Source organism: Agelaius tricolor, unplaced genomic scaffold (genome assembly GCF_023055355.1).
Source record: "Agelaius tricolor isolate 1412-34295 unplaced genomic scaffold, bAgeTri1.0.p SCAF_1, whole genome shotgun sequence".
NCBI classification, from domain to species: domain Eukaryota; kingdom Metazoa; phylum Chordata; class Aves; order Passeriformes; family Icteridae; genus Agelaius; species Agelaius tricolor.
The window spans coordinates 97,103,709-97,125,813 of record NW_027269261.1 but is presented as its reverse complement, the minus strand read 5'-3'; the positions used below and the strand labels follow the sequence as shown (position 1 = coordinate 97,125,813).

General features: G+C 41.7%; 1 long non-coding RNA gene across 1 annotated transcript in view; it reads left to right on the top strand.

Moving 5' to 3' along the window:
• Positions 1-16,308, top strand: part of LOC139598603 (uncharacterized) — a 163,625-nt gene extending 147,317 nt beyond the window's left edge. Inside the window, exon 4 of the long non-coding RNA XR_011681956.1 lies at positions 13,740-16,308. This is a non-coding gene — a long non-coding RNA (uncharacterized lncRNA). The remainder of the gene's footprint in view (positions 1-13,739) is intronic.
• Positions 16,309-22,105: the final 5,797 nt, after the last annotated feature.

Below are 22,105 nucleotides of genomic sequence, written 5' to 3'. Positions count from 1 at the left end.
GAAAAATAGGAACCTCCAGAGGATAATCCCTGTCATCCTAAAACAGGCATTTTAAATATGTAGGCTAAATCACAATATTGTTTGTTTCTACTGATTATAAAGGAAGCCAAGATCTAGCCAAACTCAGGTTTAGACATGAGACTTTCAAGCTGTAAATATTGCATGACATGATCCAGTCCCACACACTTGAGGTTTCCTGAAAATACTGAATTTTGAGTACCCAGCTCCCATAGGAAAAGAGAGAGCATCCAGCTGAGCTGGTGGTGAGCATCCCTTTCCCTGGCATGAAGAGTATCTGTAATCAGGTCATATCATGTAATACACGTTCCGTGAGAGACTGAGAGGCCTCTTGTTTCAGAGTGTCTGTTGCTAGGTACGCAGAACTCAAGAGTACAAATCTCTTTAGAAAGAGACAGAGCTTTAACCTTCCTGTCACATCCTATTGAATTTCTTATGCATAAGATCAAAACGATAAGGAGATGAACAAGAAAACTGCCTCTTCCTTGGTCTCTGAATGAGCAGCCAGCCTTTGGCTCTCTGATGAACAGACAAGTATGAAAGGCTCTAAGGAGATCAGAGCATCACACTACCCTGTGTGTCATGTGCTGTGCTTTATTTCCTCACCTAAACACCGCAGAAGTTGTGCAGAGCCCCTTCTCCATCCATAATGAATAGTAAATAATGAATCCCATTCTGTTCTGCTTGGGTTAAAGGCCTCACTTTAAGGTGACATAAAGTCAGAGCATCCCCTGGGAGTGCAGCCAAGCAGTACCAACACAGGCCTTCCCAAGTTTGACCCACCTCTGTCAGCTGAAAGTGGTAAACCCCTAATTCAAGACCACAGACTCTGCTTGTTCTTTCTTAGCTGAGTTTTTATATGACTGTGTGAATTTATGTAGTTGTGATGGTGCAGCATAGCTGTTTCAAAGATCTAACTGATGTCAAGATTGATTTGATTCATGGGAGTCATAGGATCCCTACCACTGAAAAAATGTCCAGATTAAATGATATGCATTTGTGCAGTTCCATAGTTTACTTCTCAGCAGATGATTGTGGATTTTATACACTTCATCAAGGATAATTTGAAAGTGCCCAAAGTCATTGATCTTCAACAAACTCCTCAGCAGTTAGTTGCAGCCAGAGGCTGGCACAAGACCAAATTACACAAGTGGGACAACTGCAGGCCCTGACTCTGCCACTCTGCTTTGCATCATTTTTCAAAACAGGCTTTTTACATCATCTGTAGAAAATCTGTATAAATATATAAACTAGGGAAGAAATTCATCAGGGAGGCCATTTTTTATTAGGTCACTGATGCTCCACTGATGCTACGTTTTTAGCTTGTGATTAAGGCAAAGAGGGATAGACTGAGACACAAAAGCAAGCAAACAGACACAACCAGAAACTGAAACCACTAACAATGCTGGCTTTCATGTGATTTTTATAACCATTTGAGTTAGTTCACTTAGTTAGACTATTCTGCACAGCTTTAAAGCACAGGTCCATGTCAGTTCTGCCTATTAGTCTTTGATGGCACCTTAAAGCAAGCCTTCCCCATGCCTGCCAATCTCTGTGTGACTTCAGGATGGCCAGGCTGGAGGGAGATGACGGCAGCGTTGAGGAACTCAACTGCTTTGGAGTGATGAGGAGCAAGACATTGTCCACAGTCTGTGATTTGACACGGGACTGAAGCATGTTATACTTTACACAATGTGATCCTCATGGGAAACCCTGGCAGCAGTTTATATGAATATGCACAGAATATGCACACATATTCTGGAGTGAAAGTGATTTTTTTTTCCCCTACCTATCTTGTTGCCCCTTTAATATTCCCTATGTCAGATTTCCTTAGATCACCACAATAGCATCATAATGCTATTGTGTTCCTCTATTCTGAAGAAAACATGTTAGTAGAACCTGTAAAAGCCTTTCCCTGTTTATGTCTGTGGTGCCATCAGTACATTAAGTGTACTTGCCATACCAACAAAGCATGCAAGGTGGTGAGTTTAAAGAGATTAAATTCTGCTTCTAGTGACACAGGAGAACTAAGAAGGGATAGGGATGATCTTTTCCTGATATGACAAATCTGAGTTATGTGTCAACAAATAACATAACAAATGTCCACTTTAGGAATCTGATGCAGTAAAGAAAATTATCAGAGTGCAGTGAGCACGTGCACTCTTGCAGAATTAGCCTGTTTCATTCTGTAACATATGCTGTTACAGCGGGAAGCCACCTGGCAGCTGGAATACAAGCAGCCTTTGACAGGCTCAGTAAAGCCATTGCCAGGCTTTCACACTGCTGTTTGACCAGGCTGAATGAACCATCCAAACAGACTCACTTCTGGCCTGAATGAAGAGATGAGTAAAGAAGCACAACAACTTCCATTTGCATGTGGTAAAGCGGGTCAGCAAAATATTGCTGGTAATGTGCTAAAATACAGTGAATGCTTTGTATTTCTTGATTTACTGCTCTGTGTGAACACTGTATGCTTCCTTATATCATAATTAGAGGGTTACTTGCAGCTGTGTTTGGGATGAGTCAATTTTTTAAAAGAAAAACCCCACCTAGGTGAGCTGGCAATTTGGGGAGGAACAAAGGAGTATAAATTACATGTTGATCAATACCATTGTTAAAAAATAGTAAAAGCAAAACCAAAAAAGCCAATATTCTCACCATAATTACAGATGACATCAGAACAGTGGATAAAACTGTTAACATACTTTTGTCAAACATTACATTTGTTACATTAGAGGTCATTACAAAGCAAAACACAAACCAGGACATGGGCAAAAGAGCACAGCCAAATTCAGACTCAGCAGGCAGAGCTGAGGACAGGCAAAAAAAAGAAAAGGACTGATCCAGGCTAGGGACTGGATCCTTGCAGGGTAAATGAACAGTTTACTTGCAGGGTAAATGCAGTTGGTCAGGGGACAGGAGGATCCTTACCAAGAGGCTAAGAATGACTAAACAATATATATTTGTGTCACTATTGTCATTACAACAACAACATAAAAAAATCCCCACACTACAACAAATGTATGGCTAACAAGAAAAGGTGCAATTTTTCTTCTTGGCGTCAACATCAAAAAGGACAAAGCCCCATTGTTATTTCTTAACACTATTAAAGCAATGGCATTTGCTGGCTTGTGATGTTTGTGGTGGTATTTCCTTGTGGCAGGAAGCTACAAGTTAAGAACAGAGGTACTGTTAACATTGTATGGAACACAGGAGAAAGAAATATATGATGCATGTTTGTGTTCATTAAATGAGTTCTTCAAAGGAAACAAGATAAAAAATAAAGATTGCCAGCCTTGCATGAGTAACAATATTGAGTCCTGTGGATGGATTTTTTGGTTCAAACTCTGACACAAGCAATTCACTCTCCTGCAGATGCTTGCTGTTTCTAGAATGCAATGATCATCTCCTGGTTCTGCTTCAGATGAAAACAATGATTCATTTCTGTATTACATTTTTATGAAATTTGTCACCCTCTAACACCACTCATAGCTATCCTTGAGCAGGGAAATACATGACAGGTCTGAGTGTGTGCCAGAGTGAAAAAATAAAGCACCTAAACTAATGTAAACATCATGTTAGGCCTAAAAAGATAGAATAGGAACAGCCCTTTCCAGCACCATGTGTTTGAGCAGACATGGTGGTGGGATGTGTATCTAACTGTTTTGCTGTGTTCTTTCATTTACATTACAAAGGGATGTTTTTGGCAGAAAGTCAGTGTAAGCAGCATTCATTATTCCTTTAAGGGGCTTGATAATTCAGTATGGTAATATGCTGCAGGCTGTCAATGCTGTCAACCATCCACCAAGAGATAAATTAAACTTTGTCCCAGCGTCAGTATTTCTGTATGCAGTCCTGAGATTAAATGAGATTGGAGATCTGACCATAGGGGTGAGAACTAGTGACATTTGATATGCTTGTGAGACAATTTTGGGTGAGGTAAAAACCACCAGGAACTGAATAAAACATGTGAAAGTAGTCATCATTAGCTCAGGGGATATGAAAATCACAGAAAATGAGAAAAGTGATTCAAGCTGACAAAAAACCCCCAAAACAACACAATAAAACCCACCAAAAACAACAACAAAAAGAACCAAACACAAATCAACCCTCAAGTATATCTTTGAAATCTGACTCAAATATAGAAAGGGGAAGTGGGTTTCTCATGCAGCTTTGGGTGTGTCTAAATGGTTTCTCAGAGTACCCTTACAGTCAGGGGCAAAAAAGTGAAACTTTTAGGTACCAAAGCATTTAATCCTTAAGTAGCCATTTAAACTAGGTCTGATGAAGTACCTCTTTCTTTGTCTACTTTATAAAGAGAGCACAACTGACTTACCTGCAGAAGACACAAACACTGAAGATATCTGAAGTCACCCAAAAAGTGACTAATCTTCAGCACACCTAGAAACATTTTAATTTACATGAGCTTATTCAGCTTGGCCATCTGATGGTGACTGACAAACTGGCTGCCTTAAAAGACTCTTGAAAAGCTCAGTCCTGCCAGGAGGGAAGGTCCACACTGCAGTGGTGCCACATGGAAATCACAGCATAACTCTCAGCACCCAACTTTTCTGCAATGAAGTAGCTACTGAGTCTCCACAGATTTGCTCAATGGGGAATGAAGAAAGGGGGAGACTGCTACAGCAAGAAATTCAGAACTGTAACCTGACGTCAGTGCTTTGAGGCTGCATCTATATTAGTGTTTTAGCCTGGGTCAGAAGAGAGCAGAGCTTATAAAGATACGTTCCCAATTCATCCTCCATCCTGGGCTTTGGTTCATACTACTCATTCACACAGTCTCACAGAACATAAACTTTATTTGCTTTAGATCAAATAAACTGGAAGATGGAGATCAGTGCAATGGGCATTCTGCCCATGGGACCAGATTAGGACTATTCTGAAGAAAAATAAATCACTAAGTTTAGTAGTATGGGTGTCAGATTCTCAGCACTGTTTTGCTCTTTAGGTCTGCCACTGGCTTGCACTATTTGCTAATGCATCCCAAAGTGAAGAGGATTCTGGAAGAGTCCATTGCTCCATTAACCATTGGAGGAATTTAGAAATATGACAGCTGATTTACTGTACTCAAAAGTGAATGAAACAAATAACCACCAAATGGACATGGACAGTGAACTAGTCTTCCAAAATTCAGTATTTTAACAAAGGAAAAATCCATTAAACAAAGGCAGAAACAAGTATGGCACAAGGAATAAGATAGTGAATTAACTGAGGATATAAAATACCTCTTGATTACCTCTATCTATCAGGCATGTCCAGGAAATTCAAATTACAAATTGGGCTTTTGTTTACAGCAGTAGCTTCATGGCTTCATTCAAGCATAAACTGTACTAAACTAACCACAATTTGATTACTTACCAGTTAGCTTTTAATGGCTGCAAAAGAACAAGGCAAACTGCAAAACAAAGCACCAAGACTGTTTCCAGCACTACTGACCTAGCTGCCTTATCCACAGCCTGAAGGTTGCACCTGCTCCAAATGGAGCCTTATCCATAAGCCACAGCCTCTTCAGGGTTATACCCACCATGGCACAGACTTATCCATGGTCACTGTCCTTTAGAAGAAACCTTGCCCAACACAGCTTTAGCCATGGCTGCAGGCCCTCCAGGGGAGTAGCTGCTCTGTTGTGGGCTTATCCGTGGGCACATTTCAGGTGTTCCAGCATGACCTCTTGCACTGCTACTGATGTTCAAGGTGTAGCTGCTGTGGCCACCCAGGGATTGGCTGCCTCAGGGCAGACCAGTGTCACATCCCCAAACATCTGGCTGCTGAGAAAACAAAATCAGGTTCACAGCCCACATCTGGTTCAGTAGGGACGTTCGAGGAACTGAGTGGTCATTGCAATAAGGCTGGAAATATCTACCACATAGAAGGTGCTTCACTCTCCCCAAAAAGCAGCTGAGGAGAGCAAGAACTGCTGCTGGTTCACATCAGGGTTCTCCAGACACTGGGAGGCAGTGATGCAAGGGCAAACACCAGGCTTGGCCTCAGGACAATGCTTTTATCGTAGGTTTCCCAGGCAAGGAAAAACAAAATGACAACACAGAAAGCAGCAAAAGTAGAAAGGAGGTAATGACTTGCCCTGGAATTCAATGTACAGCAAGAAAGGGAGAAAATAATGGAGCAGGTAAGGGAGCAAATATGCCATCATCAGAGCTAGGAAGAGCAAGTACTAGCCTGCCAAGTAACAGCTAAATATCTGTAACAGCTGTAAGCTCAGTCTAGCACACTCTGATCAAATCTGTCATTTTAAACTCCTGAAGCTCCGAATCAGGTGCCAAAAAAGACTGTGGTGGGCTGACCCTGGCCAACAGCCAAGCACCCACATAGCTGCTTGCTCACTCCACCACTGCAGAAGGGCAGAGAGAGAAAACAGGAAGAACAAAATTGAGACAACTCATGGGCTGAGATACAGATTGTTTAAAAGGTAAAGGAATAAAAGCTCACATCAACCAAAGGAAGTTAGTCTGTCACAACCTGCCATAGGTAGACTGATGCCCATTCAGTCTCTGAGCACTGGCCACCTAGGAAGCCACCCCCTGTCCTTTCTTCTTTCTCTACCCACTTTTTGTTACTAAGCAAGGTGCTTTATGGTGTGGAACATCCCTTTGGCCAATTTGTGTCAGCTGTCCTGGCTGTGTCCCCCCACCTCCTCACTGGTGGACAGAGTGGGAAAAAGAAAACCTTCAGGCTGGGCAAGCACTGCTAATCAATGACCCACTGAAGTGTCACCAGCACAGCCTTAGCCACAAATCTGAAACAGGGTGCCATGAGAAGTGCTAAGAATTAACTCCATCCCAGCTACTGCTCCAAGTGATCATTACAAGAATTGCTTTGTGTGACATCTGGGAGTGCCTTCATTGCTTCATCACCTTTAATGTCTTTCTCATGTAATCTATTTGGGGAAGTTACAAAACCCTTTATCCTTCCTGTTAACAAATAGACACTTTTATTCTCAGGAGGAAAAAATTCATGTTTAGCATACTTAGTTCTTTTAGCATCTTTGTTTTGGCACTAAAACAGGCTGACCAAGGGAGTGGCTGAGTCACCACCCCTGGAGGTGCAGTTGTGGCATTGAGGGACACAGTTTAGTGGTGGACTTGGCAGGGCTGGATTAATGGCTGGATTTGATAATTTTAGAGGCCTTTTCCAACTGAAATCATTCTAAGAATTCTGATTTTTAAAAATTGATTTGGTGTGTTTCCATAGTTACATTGGTGTGGGGTTCTTTTTAAAGATAAGTAAACTCTTTCAATCCTTCACAGTTTAATCCAAGTATGTGTTAAAATGGAGTTTCCTGAGTAGGCTACTCTGAGTTAAATTCTAGCAAAGCTGCTACTAAAGGATCAAAATATCTTTTACTTAAAAAACCTCCAAAACCCAGCAAGACAGGCAAACCCAACCAAAAAAATCCCAAAGAACAACACAGCCTTTCTGAAGCATATTGGAAAAAGACTATCTCATTAGTGGTTGCTCTGTAAAGAGGTGTATCAAGGAAAAAATTGTAGAACAACTCCAACTTTATAAAATTGAAACTTTGTTGCACTGATTTTGTGAAATGGCATAAAAACACCAGAAAGGCTACATGCAACATTCTACATGGAACTATAAAAATTTGATTTTTGCATACTCTGTACAAGACTAAAGGGGCACAACGCGATACATTTTGTAATGACTGATGTTCTTGAAAACCTAAAATTTAAAATCAAACTTTGCGATTTTTGTTCCAAAGTATTCCTACTTTTCTCAACTATAATCAGACATTAATACTCTTGTATTCTCTCTGCATGGTAATAGAGACAGTTCTAGTCCTCTGTGGTAATGTGTTATAATAAGGCTACACATACTAAATTAATACTGCTTCTTCATTCTCTAACCCTTCCTATTCATTTGAAAAGACAGTATACATTAAAATAACCAAGATTTTTTTTTACTGAAAGCATTTATTCTACCCAAGGGTGGAAACAGATAAAAAAATTAAGTGATGCAACAATTTAGAAAAATCACACAGGTTCAGCTGTGAACAAAAATTACATCCTTCCCTATGTAACAGCACTTTTCATAACAGCAGCATCACTCCCATTCTCCTTGTAAATGAACCAGTCATTGCTTGCAATAAACTAGCATCCAGAGGTTTCAATCAAGGACTTATTGTTCCATGTGCCTGTACAAAGCCATGGCAAGCTGCTTGCCTTACCTTGAGTGATACACTTGGGATCTCAGCTCATGTAGGCACTGCTGCCAGTCACATAGCATATGGCAGTACAACAGCACTGCTCACCTGCAAAACTGCTCAGAACTAATACAAAATGCAACCAAGTGATGTGAAAATTGAACATGAAGAGCATGGGAGGGTAGATGAGATGGGTAATGCTGAGAAAGCCGTGTGCCTTCACTTTGGTGGGCTGCCAGCAGATGGTGCAGGACTCAGGGGTGGATCACTTGGATTTCCTAGCCCCAAGGGTTACCTTGGGCTGCCATCAGGCAGAGGTCTGTGAATTACCATCACCCCTCCTGTGCAAGGCTACTCCCCTGCAGCACATGCAGTGCACATCAGTACCAGAGCGCTGCCCTGAGGGCACAGAGTCTGGCAGTAGAGCTGAGCCCTCCGTCTCCAGATGCAGGTGGGTTTGCCTGCTGCCGAGGCAGACACCAGCCTGCACCCAGGCTGACACCAGCACAGGCACAGGAATGCCCACAGCACTTCCCCCTGAGGAGTAGCTCCTGCTGTATCTATTTCCTGCAAAGCTCAGTCACTGGGTACAAAGTGCAAAGACAGTGTTCAGTTAGATGTGGCACACCTGATGAGGCATTCCAAACAAGCATACTGCCCTGACAAGCTGTTCAGGTAAAGGGTAACCTAAAGAGTTTAACTGAGAATGTGCTGTGCAGGATCTCTGCCCACTCAGCCCAGCTAGTGAAAATCAGCTTTCTTCCATGTTGAGTTCTTTGACCCCAGTGCATGTATCTTGGCTGAGCATCCCTCCAACACTAAGCCATTTTTTCAGCTACTACTCTTACACCAGCACTTGAATTTACCCAAATGAAGGTTGTACACCATGTTTGCAGGCTCTGATCAGACATCTTCAGTGTTAGCAGGGAAGAGGGCTGTGATTCAGTTGTCTGAGCTCAGGTGTCTGAGCACAACACAAGAACCACACTGCAAACAGGTATCACTAAAAGAATAAAGGAAATCTAACCTTCCTTACATATTACAAATGTCACAAAACAGTCCTTTTTTTTTTCCTTTATGACAGCACAATGCAGTGTTCACATAGTATCGCTGTATTGAAATTTTCCAAAGTCATAAAACCTCAAAAATTCAACTGAAGTTAGACAGTTGCTAAGCTAAGGTTGGCATTATCCTGACCCAGACTGACTGTATTCCCTGATGCATCTATACCCATCTGCTATTTTCCTTCTGTTGTGCCAAGATTATCCATCATTTGGGGCAGGGGAATACCTTTTATTTGGTGTCTGTTCTGGACTAAGGAATAGCTGCTACAAGAATACAAATCATCAGTACCACAGTGCCTGTGATGATTTATTCTCCCCCCTGGCTTGCCTTGTCTGCAGGAGACCTGAAATCCTTGCATGCTTTTTATGAAGGGGCTTGTACTTTTTTAACACTTGCATCTCCAATAGCTGGTGAAAACAATTCAGGATAATCAATCTATTAGGATTTATGGCTAAACATCAACATACTCAGCAGAAGCAGAACTACTGGTTATTTTCTTTAGAGCAGGGACAGGTGGTGTCAGCTGCTCCTGTTAACCAAAGCCAGTTAAAGGGGTGACATGTATGTGATTGAGCAAACCAGGGGCAGGTTTTGCTCATGGCTTGAGCAGGTATGCCAGGACACAGGCTGAAGCAGTAGAAGAAACTGGACTTCCACTGCAGAAGCTTTCTGCTGGTATTTGTAATTACATCAGTAATTCTGCAAGAAGGAATCTCTCACAAGTCTGTTCTTGCTAAGGAAAGTGCAGTAGCTATGGTTACCCAGCAAACAGGGACAGGAGGCAAAGCTGAACCACTGCTCTGGGCACTGTACACCATTTTTAACATCAAAAGCCTAGTTTTAGCTTTCCAAATAGAACTATGAGAGCAGCCACCCACGTTCCCTATTACAGTGTGTTTGCATATATAACTGTGGCTATGCATGTGTGGGTATATATATATATCTATATATATAGATCTATAGTAGGATGACAGAATGACAAAGAGAACAAAAAAGGAGTCAGCTTTTAAATCATCATACAACTATGAAATTAGAAACCTACTCATAGACAACAATCTCGCATACTTGGTTAGTCAGCCTAGGGTCAGCACCACAGGACTTTCCCTGGCAAACTTCTGCCTGCTACAGGGAAGAAATGCTTTCAAGTGTCTTCATTTGTCTCTGATGATTCTGAGGATTGCTCAAGACCTACACGAAATTCTCTGGAAAAGAACTATGTCTACACTGTAGCCTTAATGCAACCATTCTAGGAAAGTTTCCTTATTTAGGGTAATGTACATAAATACTTCTGCAGTGTAGAAGCAGTAACGTGGAACCTAGCATATGCCATGGCCCGCCCTAAGAAACTGAGTAAATGCTTAAGCAACTAGTCCACATTGAATTTCACTTAAAATGGCTTCACATAGTCATCAAGCTCATAAATGGGTGCTAGAGAGAGGGTGGGGATAGTTTAGTGGGCTGCAGCCCTACTCATACAGTGGATTCCCCAGGCGGGCACTCAGCCCTGGCTAGCTACCATCATATCTCCAATGGAAATGTCCTTAAACCTTACCTAGCTACCTGCTGGGAGTCTCCTCCTAAGTGGCAGGAGCAGGGCCTGCTTCACCCCTTTCCCCCTGCTGTCCCAAGGCAGTCCCCGACACAGCAACAGACAAAGAGCCCCGGACACTTGAGTTCCTGGGCTGTCCTTCTGTCTAGCTGTGCCTTAGTGCACACCTGCAGTCTGATCATGGTTTCATTAGCAGACCACATACGTGAACACTCCGTGGCTGCAGTGCAAATTAGCCACCCAGGTTTGCTCTTCAGCCACGAGGAATAATCATGAGGCACCACCATATCACTCGGCTCAGGCATCTCCTCATCACAAAAGCCTTTTATATTACCAAGCTAGTTGTCTAGACTCCTTCTGTAGACTAGCTAAGCGTTTGATCTGTAAAGTTTGGTGAAATCAATCCCATCCCTTACTACATGCAATCTCCTGATGATGGAACCAGCTGCTACTAGTTCATCTCTATGAAAGGACAGTTCATCTCTTCCAAAGGACAACAGGACATCTGTGGTTGTTTGGTAACAGATAGAGCAAGGCCCTCTGCTCTGACACCAACTTCTGGATGAAACAGTGCCACAGAATTCACAGAATTCACAGAGTGACTAGGTTGGAAGAGACCTTAAAGATCATCAAGTCCAACCCATGCCCTAATACCTCAACTAAACCATGGCACTGAGTACCGCATCCAGTCTTTTTTTAAACACATCCAGGGACGGTGACTCCACCACCTCCCCGGGCAGACCATTCCAGAGCTTCCTGTAAAAAACTTCTTCCTAATATCCAACCTATATTTCCCTTAGCACAGCTTGAGACTGTGTCCTCTGGTTCTGTCAGTTGCTGCCTGGTGAAAGAGAACTCCCAACCCCCAGCTGGCTACAGGCACCTTTCAGGGAGCTGTAGGGAGCAATAAGGTCACTCCTGAGTCTCCTTTTCTCCAGGCTAAACACCCCCAGCTCCCTCAGTCATTCCTCACAGGGCTTGTGTTCCAAGCCCCTCACCAACCTAGCTGCCCTCCTCTGGACACACTCAAGCATCTCAACATCCTTCCCCAGCATGTCTAATATTTCTGAGACACTCTGGAGTCCAGACAGGATTTTAGATGAGATGAGACTTCTGTGAGACCAGTGTCTTTTTGGAACAGTAACTAGGAACCAGGAGGACATCACAAGGGAATCTTGGCTAGCACTCCTAATCATGTCTGCCTGAGAGCTGAGCTACCTGTGAAGTCAAGGCAGACACAGTCAATAGACCCTGGAGACTGATTCAGCTTGATCCACAACAGACACCACTGTAACCAGAACATCTACACAAGGCTGGTAGGCAGGACACAGGCTTTAACAGAATCTTCTGGAACAGCAGCTGGAGGTTAGGCAAGATCTGTAGAAAAAAAATGTGTGTGAGGATCTGAACTGAACCCAGCCAGATATTCTTGTTGCTTCTGTAGGCTAGTACTGGAAAGTCACAGTAATTTAGAAGAAATTAAATCAGAATCTGTATCAACTTTCATCCATCCATCCATCCATCCATCCATCCATCCATCCATCCATCCATCCATTTCCAAGAAAGAGTAAGATTTAGTCTTCTAATTTTTTCTTCTATAAGGTCTTTTTAGACATTAGAGGCAGTCTTAAGTGTAGTTATATCTACACAGGCTGCTCAGTGAGACACAGGAGTCATGAGATACCAGTGCCTTTTTGAACCAGAATCAAAAAGCTAACCAGGGGCTGTATTTGCTTGTGCTGGACAAGCAAGACACATCTTTGTCATGGGTAGGATGAATACAGTTTTAATACTTAAAAACACGAGGCTTAAATCACTTGCATTTGAAAATTTAGATAAAACAATATACATTTAGTTTTAGGGCAGGAAGTTTTCCCAGAAGAATTAGTTTCTAGCTTCTTTCAGCATGATCACAGGCTGAACTTAGTTGTAATACAAACAAAATCATGGGAATTCAAACCCTGTTTCTTTCCACCTATGAAAAGAATAAGGCTTCCTATATCCATACCAATACAGAGACCTCCTGCATTCATACAGAAAGGAAACTTTTTCTATGCTATAAGTAGTTTTAAATCACACTGAATATTTAAGAGAAGAAATCAGAGTAAAAAACAACACTACAGACACTGATAAGGAGTTTTATCTCAAACAACAGAGCCCAAGCAAAATGAATCACAGAAACTCTCTCATCCTGAGAAATTTATGCATTTTATAATTCCCAAAGGAAACAATCACATCAGATAAAAATCTTTAGACCAAAATTAAAAAGAATAAAGCTGACAGAACTGCCTGAAATACCTATTTTAGCAGAGAGTTATTAGAAAGTCCGCATAAATTGCCTCTTAATAATACTCCTCATGCATCTATTGTCAGTAAATCCAAGTAACCCTGGTTTTATATACCTCTGTAGACTTTATTTTATTGCTTACTTGCTTAGTAAATTTAAACTAGGTATATTGGCAATGTGTTTAAACTGTCACCTGAAAAAAGTAAACTTCCATCACTCATTATGAGCTTGCTTTAAAATATCCAGTGCTTGAGGTTAAAGGCATGAGTTTGCAAAGCTCAAATTATTGGTCAGAACATTCAAAAGATCCATCTTCAGAATATTTCTTAGTCTTGTTGCAGGCATCTGCCTCAAAATACACTTAGACATTTTAACCAGACATACTCAAGATCTTAGTGAGGAAGCACTGATAAACCTTTAATCCTCATCACTTCCACTTTTAATTTCAACAGAGTATCTACAAATCTGAGCTGAACAGAAGATCTATATACACCACCATGTCATGACTTAGCAATATTGTACGTAAAAGTTATAGTGAACAAATCAAATAGGCAGCAATGTATTATTGAGCTAATTTCTATCAAATTCCAGTTGTTACATTTTTGTTAATTTCTATATAACTTTTTCAGGAGAGAATATCCACTGAAAAACTGCAGGATACCATTTCATGGAGTGACAGAATATTCTGAGTTGGAAGATGCTCCACAAGGATCATCAAGTCACAAGGATCACCCTGCACAGATCTATTCCCAAGAGTCACACCCTGTGCCAGAGAGCACTGTCCAAACACTTGAACTCTGTCAGGCTGGTGCTGTGGCCACTTCCCTGGGGAGCCTGTTCAGTGCCCAACCACCCTCTGGGAGAAGAAACTTTTCCTGATATCCAACCTAAACCTCCCTGACACAGCTTCAGGCCATTCCCTTGGATCCTGTCACTGTCACCACAGAGCAGAGATCAGTGCCTGCCCCTCCTCTCCCCCTCACAAGGAAGCTGTAACTGCAGTGAGGTCTCCCCTCAGTCTCCTCCAGGCTGAACAGACCCAGTGCCCTCAGCTGCTCCTCACACAGCTTCTCCTCAAGGCCCTTCCCCATCTTTGTTGCCCTCCTTGGACACTCTCTAATAGTTTCATGTCTTTCTGACATTGTGGTGCCCAGAGCTGCCCCCAGCACTCGAGGTGAGGCTGCCCCAGTGCAGAGCAGAGCAGGACAATCCCCTCCCTTGCCCAGCTGGTGATGCTGTGCCTGATGCCCCCAGGACAGGGTTGGCTCTCCTGGCCCCAGGGCACTGCTGTGTCTCATGTTCAACTTGCCATTGACCAGGGCCCCCAGGTCCCTGTCCCTGGTCTCCAGCAGCTTGTTCCCCAGCACAAAGGTACATCCAGGACTGCCCCAGCCCAAGAGCAGATGTTGAAACTTCACATGGGTGTTTGACTGCCCATTTCTCTAATTTGTCAAGGTTTCCCTGCAGGGCCTCTCTGTCTCCAAGTCAACAGTTCCTCCCAAGTCTGTATTGTCAGCAAACTTCCTTAGCATTCCTTCAAGTTCTGCATCCATTTGGTATACAAATTGTATGTAAATATATTTAGTATGTTAAACTTTTCAGTTACTAGCAATTCAAACAAATGCTTTAGAAGTTAAGAATCTTTGAATCCCATAATCCCTGGATCCTTCAGTTCCCTCAGGAATAGATGGATAAGCCTGGACTTCTTCCCAGCCCCATTCTTGCTAAAGAATGAATAGCATTAATGTTGCCAGAGCAGGATGTGAGAAAACATGCAATACCTTCCATCAGGCATTATGAAATCCAATGTCAATGTCACAAAAATTTCCAAGCTATTTCACAGTGTTTTAGCAAGCAAAAGAGAAATTAATTCAGTGTTTAAAAATGAAACACTCAAGTAGTCATTGTAATTAGTATTAAAATAGGATAGAGAATTCATATAAAGTCTGACAATAGGCTTTTATATGCCAGTAATGCACTGTAAATTACTTTAAAAAGACAGTTGTTATTATTTCAAGTGTTCAAAAATTTCTGACAAGGGACTAATTAATAACATTTTATTAGTCTTAGTAAAATGGACACTATTGTCTTCTAAAGCCTAATTTTGAAATTATTGTGAAATCTCGGACGCATTATGTTGTCTGATTTAAACTATATTTAACACTGCTTTGTTATTTAAAAATACAATTTGAAATTAAGATGACAAGAACTAAATTTATTTGGCCTAAAGGGAAAATAATTAAAGAAAAGAGCTAAATAACTATATAAATATTCACAGGGGAAAAAAAAGATTGAAAGGAAGAGAAATATTTTCACTGGGATTTGTTGCACTAGTGTCAAGGGCTGAAGCAAAAAAAAATTAAGTTATGTATTAGGAAAAGCTATTTTTGAAGACAATAAGGTTGGCTGGACAGAGAGCAAACTGACTGATTTTCAAGTGATTCAGCTTGATCCCCTTCCTTTCCTCTCTCCTAGGCAGTAAGAGGTTTCTCAAAGAGAAACAGTTGGTGCCCCTTATCTTTTCACAAGTCACTAAAATTATTTGAATTGTTGATTACAAGATTAAAAATTCTCAAGAGCTTTTCTCCTCTAGCTTCACCCACTTCATGGACACCATTAATCAATGGAGAGAGGACATCCTAGCTTCTAGATAACCTGCAGAAAGGTGTGCAGTCAGATGAGGGATGTAATGGAGACACTGTGTGGTGCCTACAAACGTTCTTGGCCAGTGCCAACTCTGAACCTACACGCCAGAAGGCAGCTGGCATCCTGCACATCAGAGCCATTAAGGTACTACTGCAGAGGAGGTTTTGAGAGAACAAATCATCACTGGACAGGACTATCAACTCAGTCAATAAGTGGTGGGCAGATACATACAGGATGGCACAATATTGGAATTATTCTTCAGCTTATATAGGAACACCCACCATTAGTCCTCAGGGCATTTGTTTTCATTTTCTGAGATTGTGCCTGCATTATGGCTAGAAATTGATAATTGGGTTATTCTCTCATAAACACAACACAGTAAAATCTGTTGTATTCATTTATTTGTTTTGACTGAATACCACATTAGTAGAAGGTCCACGGAGAAAACAGAAAATACTGCATATTTAATGACTTCATTTTTTCTCTCTTTTCTAAGAGTCTCCTGATTTCAGGAGAAAAGAGGAAGGAAAAGGGAAAGGAAAAGGGAAAGGAAAAGGGAAAGGGAAAGGGAAAGGGAAAGGGAAAGGAAGTGGAACTCCATGAAAACGTTTCTTCTATTTGCATCCTTTGTTATTGTATTGTTATAATTTATGCTAGCTCTTACATAGACAGGATGTCCTTTAAAGTCTGGTTTCAGCCGTGGTCAGATGACTTTGCAACAGACTGTGCTGCTCCTGTTGATGGTGGGGTTTTTTTTTGGTGGGCTTTCTTTGTTTTGTTTCATTTTGGAGTTTGCAATTTTGTTTCTTATTTTTAAAGTTCCTACAGTGTCACACAAACACCTCCTCCTGGCTGGGTATTATCACCTGGGACCAGTGGCCTGGTTGCAAACTTCTGAGCACACCTAATACTTGCATTTCCTTCATTGCCTTGCACAGGTATCCAGATCTATCACAAATACTCTCAAAGGAACTTGAAAGAAATAGGTGTCCCATAAAATCTGCTGTGCTGGCTGAAGGACTGGCAGCAGTTGCCTCCAGCAGCAGACTGGAGGTAACAACCAACAAGTACACAAGGCAGATCTCAGCATCACAGCCACTTCCACACTGATTTGGAGCACCAGAGTCCCCATGTCCAAAGTGGTTGGTATTATCAGAAATCAGACTTGGACACTCATGCAATTAATTAGTCAAGCTCCTGTATATGGACAGATATCAAATCCTCAGTGAGTGTCTGTGGATTTTTATGCTGCTCTTCTCCTACTTCCTTAACTACTTTAAACATGATGTTTTGCTTAGGTTTCTTTGGTTTGTTTCTTATAGAACTTGTGTTTATCATAAGCAGAGATGAGGACTGTGCAGCAAGTTGTTGCCTATTCACAGGAAAGAAAAGCAGGGCTCATTCAATAAAAAGTGAAATTAAAACCCAATTCTGTTCATTCACCAAAATTCTGAACTAAATGTTCTGAACTGTGGCTTTTGACAAAATAGGAATTAAAACACCTTTCTTAATGGAAACAACCAAAACACAGTTAAATGGTGGTTGAACTAGAGCAATAAACATATATTAAAGCAGTAAATCAATTTTTATTCAAAATTTACCCTAGTTCTCCTTTCTACTCTACACCAGCTAGATTGAACTGTACACCAAAATCACTGTGTGTTTTATGTATTCTCTGAAGACTTTGGAGGCCAAAAATCTAAACATCACTAAGCTTCCTTTACAATGAATATGCTTTTGGGGAGCATACTTGAACATGCTTTTTAGAACTACAAGCAATTCACCACTTTCCCTGAACTTTGGATCCAGCCAAGACTGCCTTGGCCAAGATGTAACCCCAAATGACCTGGCTCTCAACACAATCTTGCAGCAAGGACCCACAACAAGGATTTACATCTAAACCCACACAGACTTCTGTGGCACGTGACATGACTGCTCCCACAGGGAGATGCTACTTCCAAGTTGTGCTATCAAGAAATATTCCCTGCCTTTGGCATAATTGTTCAGTAATATGCATTTTGTGTATGGAATAAAACAGAAATGCTGATGGGCCAGCTTTTATGGTTGCTGACACAAACTTTTTGAGCATAGCTGTATAAGATCTGCTGACACAAACCTTCTCCTTGAGAACAGCTGTGATTGCCTGCTGCTTTGGGGAGGGGATGGGGAGTTCTTTTCTCCCTTTTTCTGCCTCCTGTGGTGAACTCCAAAATGCTAGCTGTGCTGATAGGGATGGAGTATCTACCAATAGCTGGTTATGATATAGATGCAAACACATAAAAGACAAAGTCAGTTCTCCTCCTGGCTTCATCCTCCATTTGTCTTTCAGACTATTTAATAACCCCATGCTCAGCAGTATTTGAATAAAATGGACAGTTATCAAAAGTGCTCCAGTGAAAGCTGAATACAGCATTATGCCTATTCCTCTAAACTGATAAGCACTTGGGATAGGCAAAATTCCCACAAAGAATCAGATGCAGGGCAAGTTACTTGAAGGTTAGTGAGCATATTCACAGAGGACAAGTGCAGCTTGAGAGAGGGAAAGGCAGCAGCATCCCAGGCTCTGCATTTCAGGGCACAGCTAGTGTTTAAGTGTTTTAAAAGATACTCAAAGAACCTCCCATCTCCCTGGTTCGGCACAAATAATTAAGAGCTTATGTCTCCCCTCATCAACAACAAAGTGCTTAAGGATATGCTTAAAAGTATTTTGCTGATTTAAGGCCTCAGTGGATTGTTTGTGAGGATCTCAGTGCTGACAACTCCCCCTTGAATGTAAAAGTGCATTTGGGTCTTGCAGGAGCTGATGTACATTGCAAAGTCTTTCATAGCAGTTGCCACCACAGAAGCCTCATTGCTTAATTTAGATATCCTACAGCAATTACTGCAAGCTGTGTCTGGGTTGATAAAGCAAGCATTTTGCAATTCCAGATTTTCTTGACTGGTGAATGCTCATTTAATTGGTCCTAGAGTTGCCTTAACATAGCACAAGGTCAATCTTCTGATTTCTAACCACCCTATTACTTACTTGTGTTTGAAGCTCACCGCTGAAGCAGAGCTGGCCACTCTCTCTCTATGTCCACACTCAGGTGTAAAGGCCTAAAGTGCAGCACTCACCAGAAATGCTCAATCCTGAGCAAAAGTGTGAAGCTTCCTGTTACAGAAATAAATTTTAAAAACCCAAAAAAATCACCACTCACCCCCAAAACCCAACTAAATAGACAAAAACCTCACCACAATGATGAGTTACAATAAAAAAATAATAAACCAGCACTTGTGTTGTAAGACACACTAAGACCAGGGCGCTAAGCCTGAGACAAATGTGCTTTCCCAAGGGCTGCCACAAAAGTTGTGTGCCAGCAGACATGAGACACACACACAGAGCTGCATTTCTGTATTCCCCCCTCTGCCCCCATTCAAACAATAAAGATGATCAGACTTTAAATAGCATAGTCTCTGTCCAGTGAAACCCTCTGTGCTGCAGGCAGAAATCCACACAACCACACTGCTCAATTCGGTTACAGACAGAAAGCCTAAGCAGATGGATGAAGTACTGACAGACAAGTCAGCACATTGTGCCATCTTCTAACATAAATTAACAATCCTGACCTTTTCTTGCAAGAAGTATAAAAAGTGAAGCCATCCACAGACCCCCAGTACTCTGTCTTTATTGTCCAATTAAATTTTCGTATCAAAATTTCTATATATATCTTGAATTTCAGCAAGGTGAAAATAGGAAAGAAACTGTCACTGAAAGCTCCAGGCTTAAGAGTTGTCCTCTACTTTTCCTCAAATAAAACATTTCTCTTTCCTGTACCAAAGGAATTATTTGGAGTCTCATACCATTCTTTGAAAGCCATTCAGATGGTATAAAGCTATCATCTTGTCCTTTGTTATCTTTCCTCAAAGAATTCTTCCAGAGTGCAGTGGTACAGAGAAGGTACTTCTTGTGGGGTGACAAAAATAAATTGAAAAAAGCTAGCAAGGTGTTTGGGGTGACCATTGCTAGCTTCTCTTGGCTGAGCAGCTTGCAGCTGGAGCTTCATGTGAAAACAATCAAGTTTTGTGCTTTCACCAGGCTGGAAGGTCTTACCCCTCCCTACCTCCAGAAACGGGGAGAATACTGGCAAAAAAGAAGCTCCTGAAAACTATGGACTAAATAACAGCCACACTGAGTGACACAGATGCTGGCACATTAAGGAGAATTTCACAAAAGCAAGCCTTGTCCTTTCTGCAAGCTGTTGTAAGCATCTCTGCCTCAAAACTCTCCAAAAATAGGCCAAAACTGCTATAATTCACAGACTAGCTAGCTGAGGAAAAAAAAAATCAGATTGCCTTAACTATCTATTGCCTAAATCCTAAATGAGCAAGGAGACAAAGCAGGGTACAGCATTCACCTTGAAGCAAATAACTTTTCTTGTCCTGAAACAGAAAACAGGAGTTATTAAGCTAGGCCATGTCCCCGCTCATTAAAATTTGACCTTTATTACTAGATCATTACTTCCAATTATTGCCCATTTCTCCTTGAGGCAGTGTAAGGCAGTTACCTCATGTATCTGAGCCAAAGGATGAGTCCCTTGGCTGCTGAAGGTTGTGTGGCAGCTGGGCAGTGGCAGAGGAGGCAATGGCTGGCTGTACCTGACTGTGCCTTGAGACAATAGGTCCCATAGATGACTGAGGAAATAATTTCATTTCTTTCAATTCCAAGGAAAAAGATGATTTTCAGCTGAATAGAGAACAGTGCTGAGGGAGAGTAGCAAATTTGCATCCTACCAAACCAGTAGCAGCACTGAAGACTGGTTTATTATTATTACAACATTCCAGAGACAGCAGGGCCAGGCTCTGCCTCTGTCAGTCCTGCAGCCTCCAGTGACAAAAAAATCCCCAAACATAGATCCATGTTATTAAACTTATTTTCTGCTCTGTTCTCCCAACCCTGCCTCTGGTCCCTTCACATCAGCAGAGACATGGACAGCTCCTTTCCTATACCACAGCACTGGATGAACCTTACAGAGCTACCTCCAAAATACTGCTCTGGAGGAGGACAAAGTTTAAAGGCACTATATCAGAAGGGTATAGCCCCATCTGCTGAATGCTGATCTCCACAGGTCTGTCAGCATCAGGCAACGATCAAGTTGTGCCTTTTGGCCTTCTGAAAAATGCCTCTCTACTTTGTGCATGACCAGCCCTTGGTTGATTCTTTCCTCAGCCTTCCTTTCCCACATAAAAATTGTATCCCAAATGTAACTGGATCCTTCTATAATTAAAGAAATGAGAAATTAGGACTACTTAATTTGAAAAATATACTCTGAAGAAGGCTGAATGTAAAGGACTTCATTGTGTACAAGAACTGTATTTGATTTCAAGACTTGTTTTCATTTTTGAATCAAGTAGTGAATCAAGTAGAGAATCAACTGATTCTCCCACATCCCACTTGAGTCCCAGTGCCTGTGCTGCAGGTCTGCCCTCTCTGTTCACACACAAACCAGTCTGGATCCAAACACATTTCTCAAAAATTCTTTCAAAGTAGAAAATATTTCCAGAAAAAGATTTGGTTTTCAACAAACTGTCAAGAACTTGTCTCTGCCTAAAGTCGGTTAGTATTAAAGCAGAGTGCATTTCAAGTACAGCAGCTGATACAAATATGAAACTGTATTTCAAAGCCCCTCTTTTACTCACAGAGACATCCTGGAGAGCTGTTCAGAATAAGCCCATGTACAGGCAAGTCCTCAGAGCCAGGCCACAAAAAAGCCAATGTTCCTGCTTGAAAAAGTGAAGCCTTCTCCCCTGCTCACCTTTTGAGGTCTCAGTTCAAATCCTCTTTAGAAGAGCAGACAACTAAAAAACCCTAGATTGCTAAGCCATGTGAACTATCCCTACAGCCATATGCATTTCATCTTTCTGGTTCATCTGAAGAGAAATCAATCTGGACAGTCCTGTGAAGTTTCTTTCAAGTTTAGCAGGGGTATCAGAGGGGAAGGCTTTGAGGGAGCAGAGCCCAGTCTACTGCTGCTGCCTGGCTGGGTCCTGCTCTGCACCAGCCTCAGAGCACACAGTCTGTGAATCTCTCTCTCACATACTGCAGAACTAATTGCTGGCTTAGAACCCACCCACAAAAGCCTGCAAAGGCCTAACTAAAAATCTCTGCAAAGCACAGAAATCTTCACTCAAATGGACAGAAGCAAAATCCTTACTCTTCCTGCTTCCCTAGGCACAAATACAGACTAGAGAGAGAGAGAGAGAGAGAGAGGAAGGGAGTAAAACCAGCCTAATGCTGCTTTAAATGATTCCAGCAATATCAAACAGAACAAAAGGACAGTATGATCTACTAAAAAAGGAAAAAACATAAAAC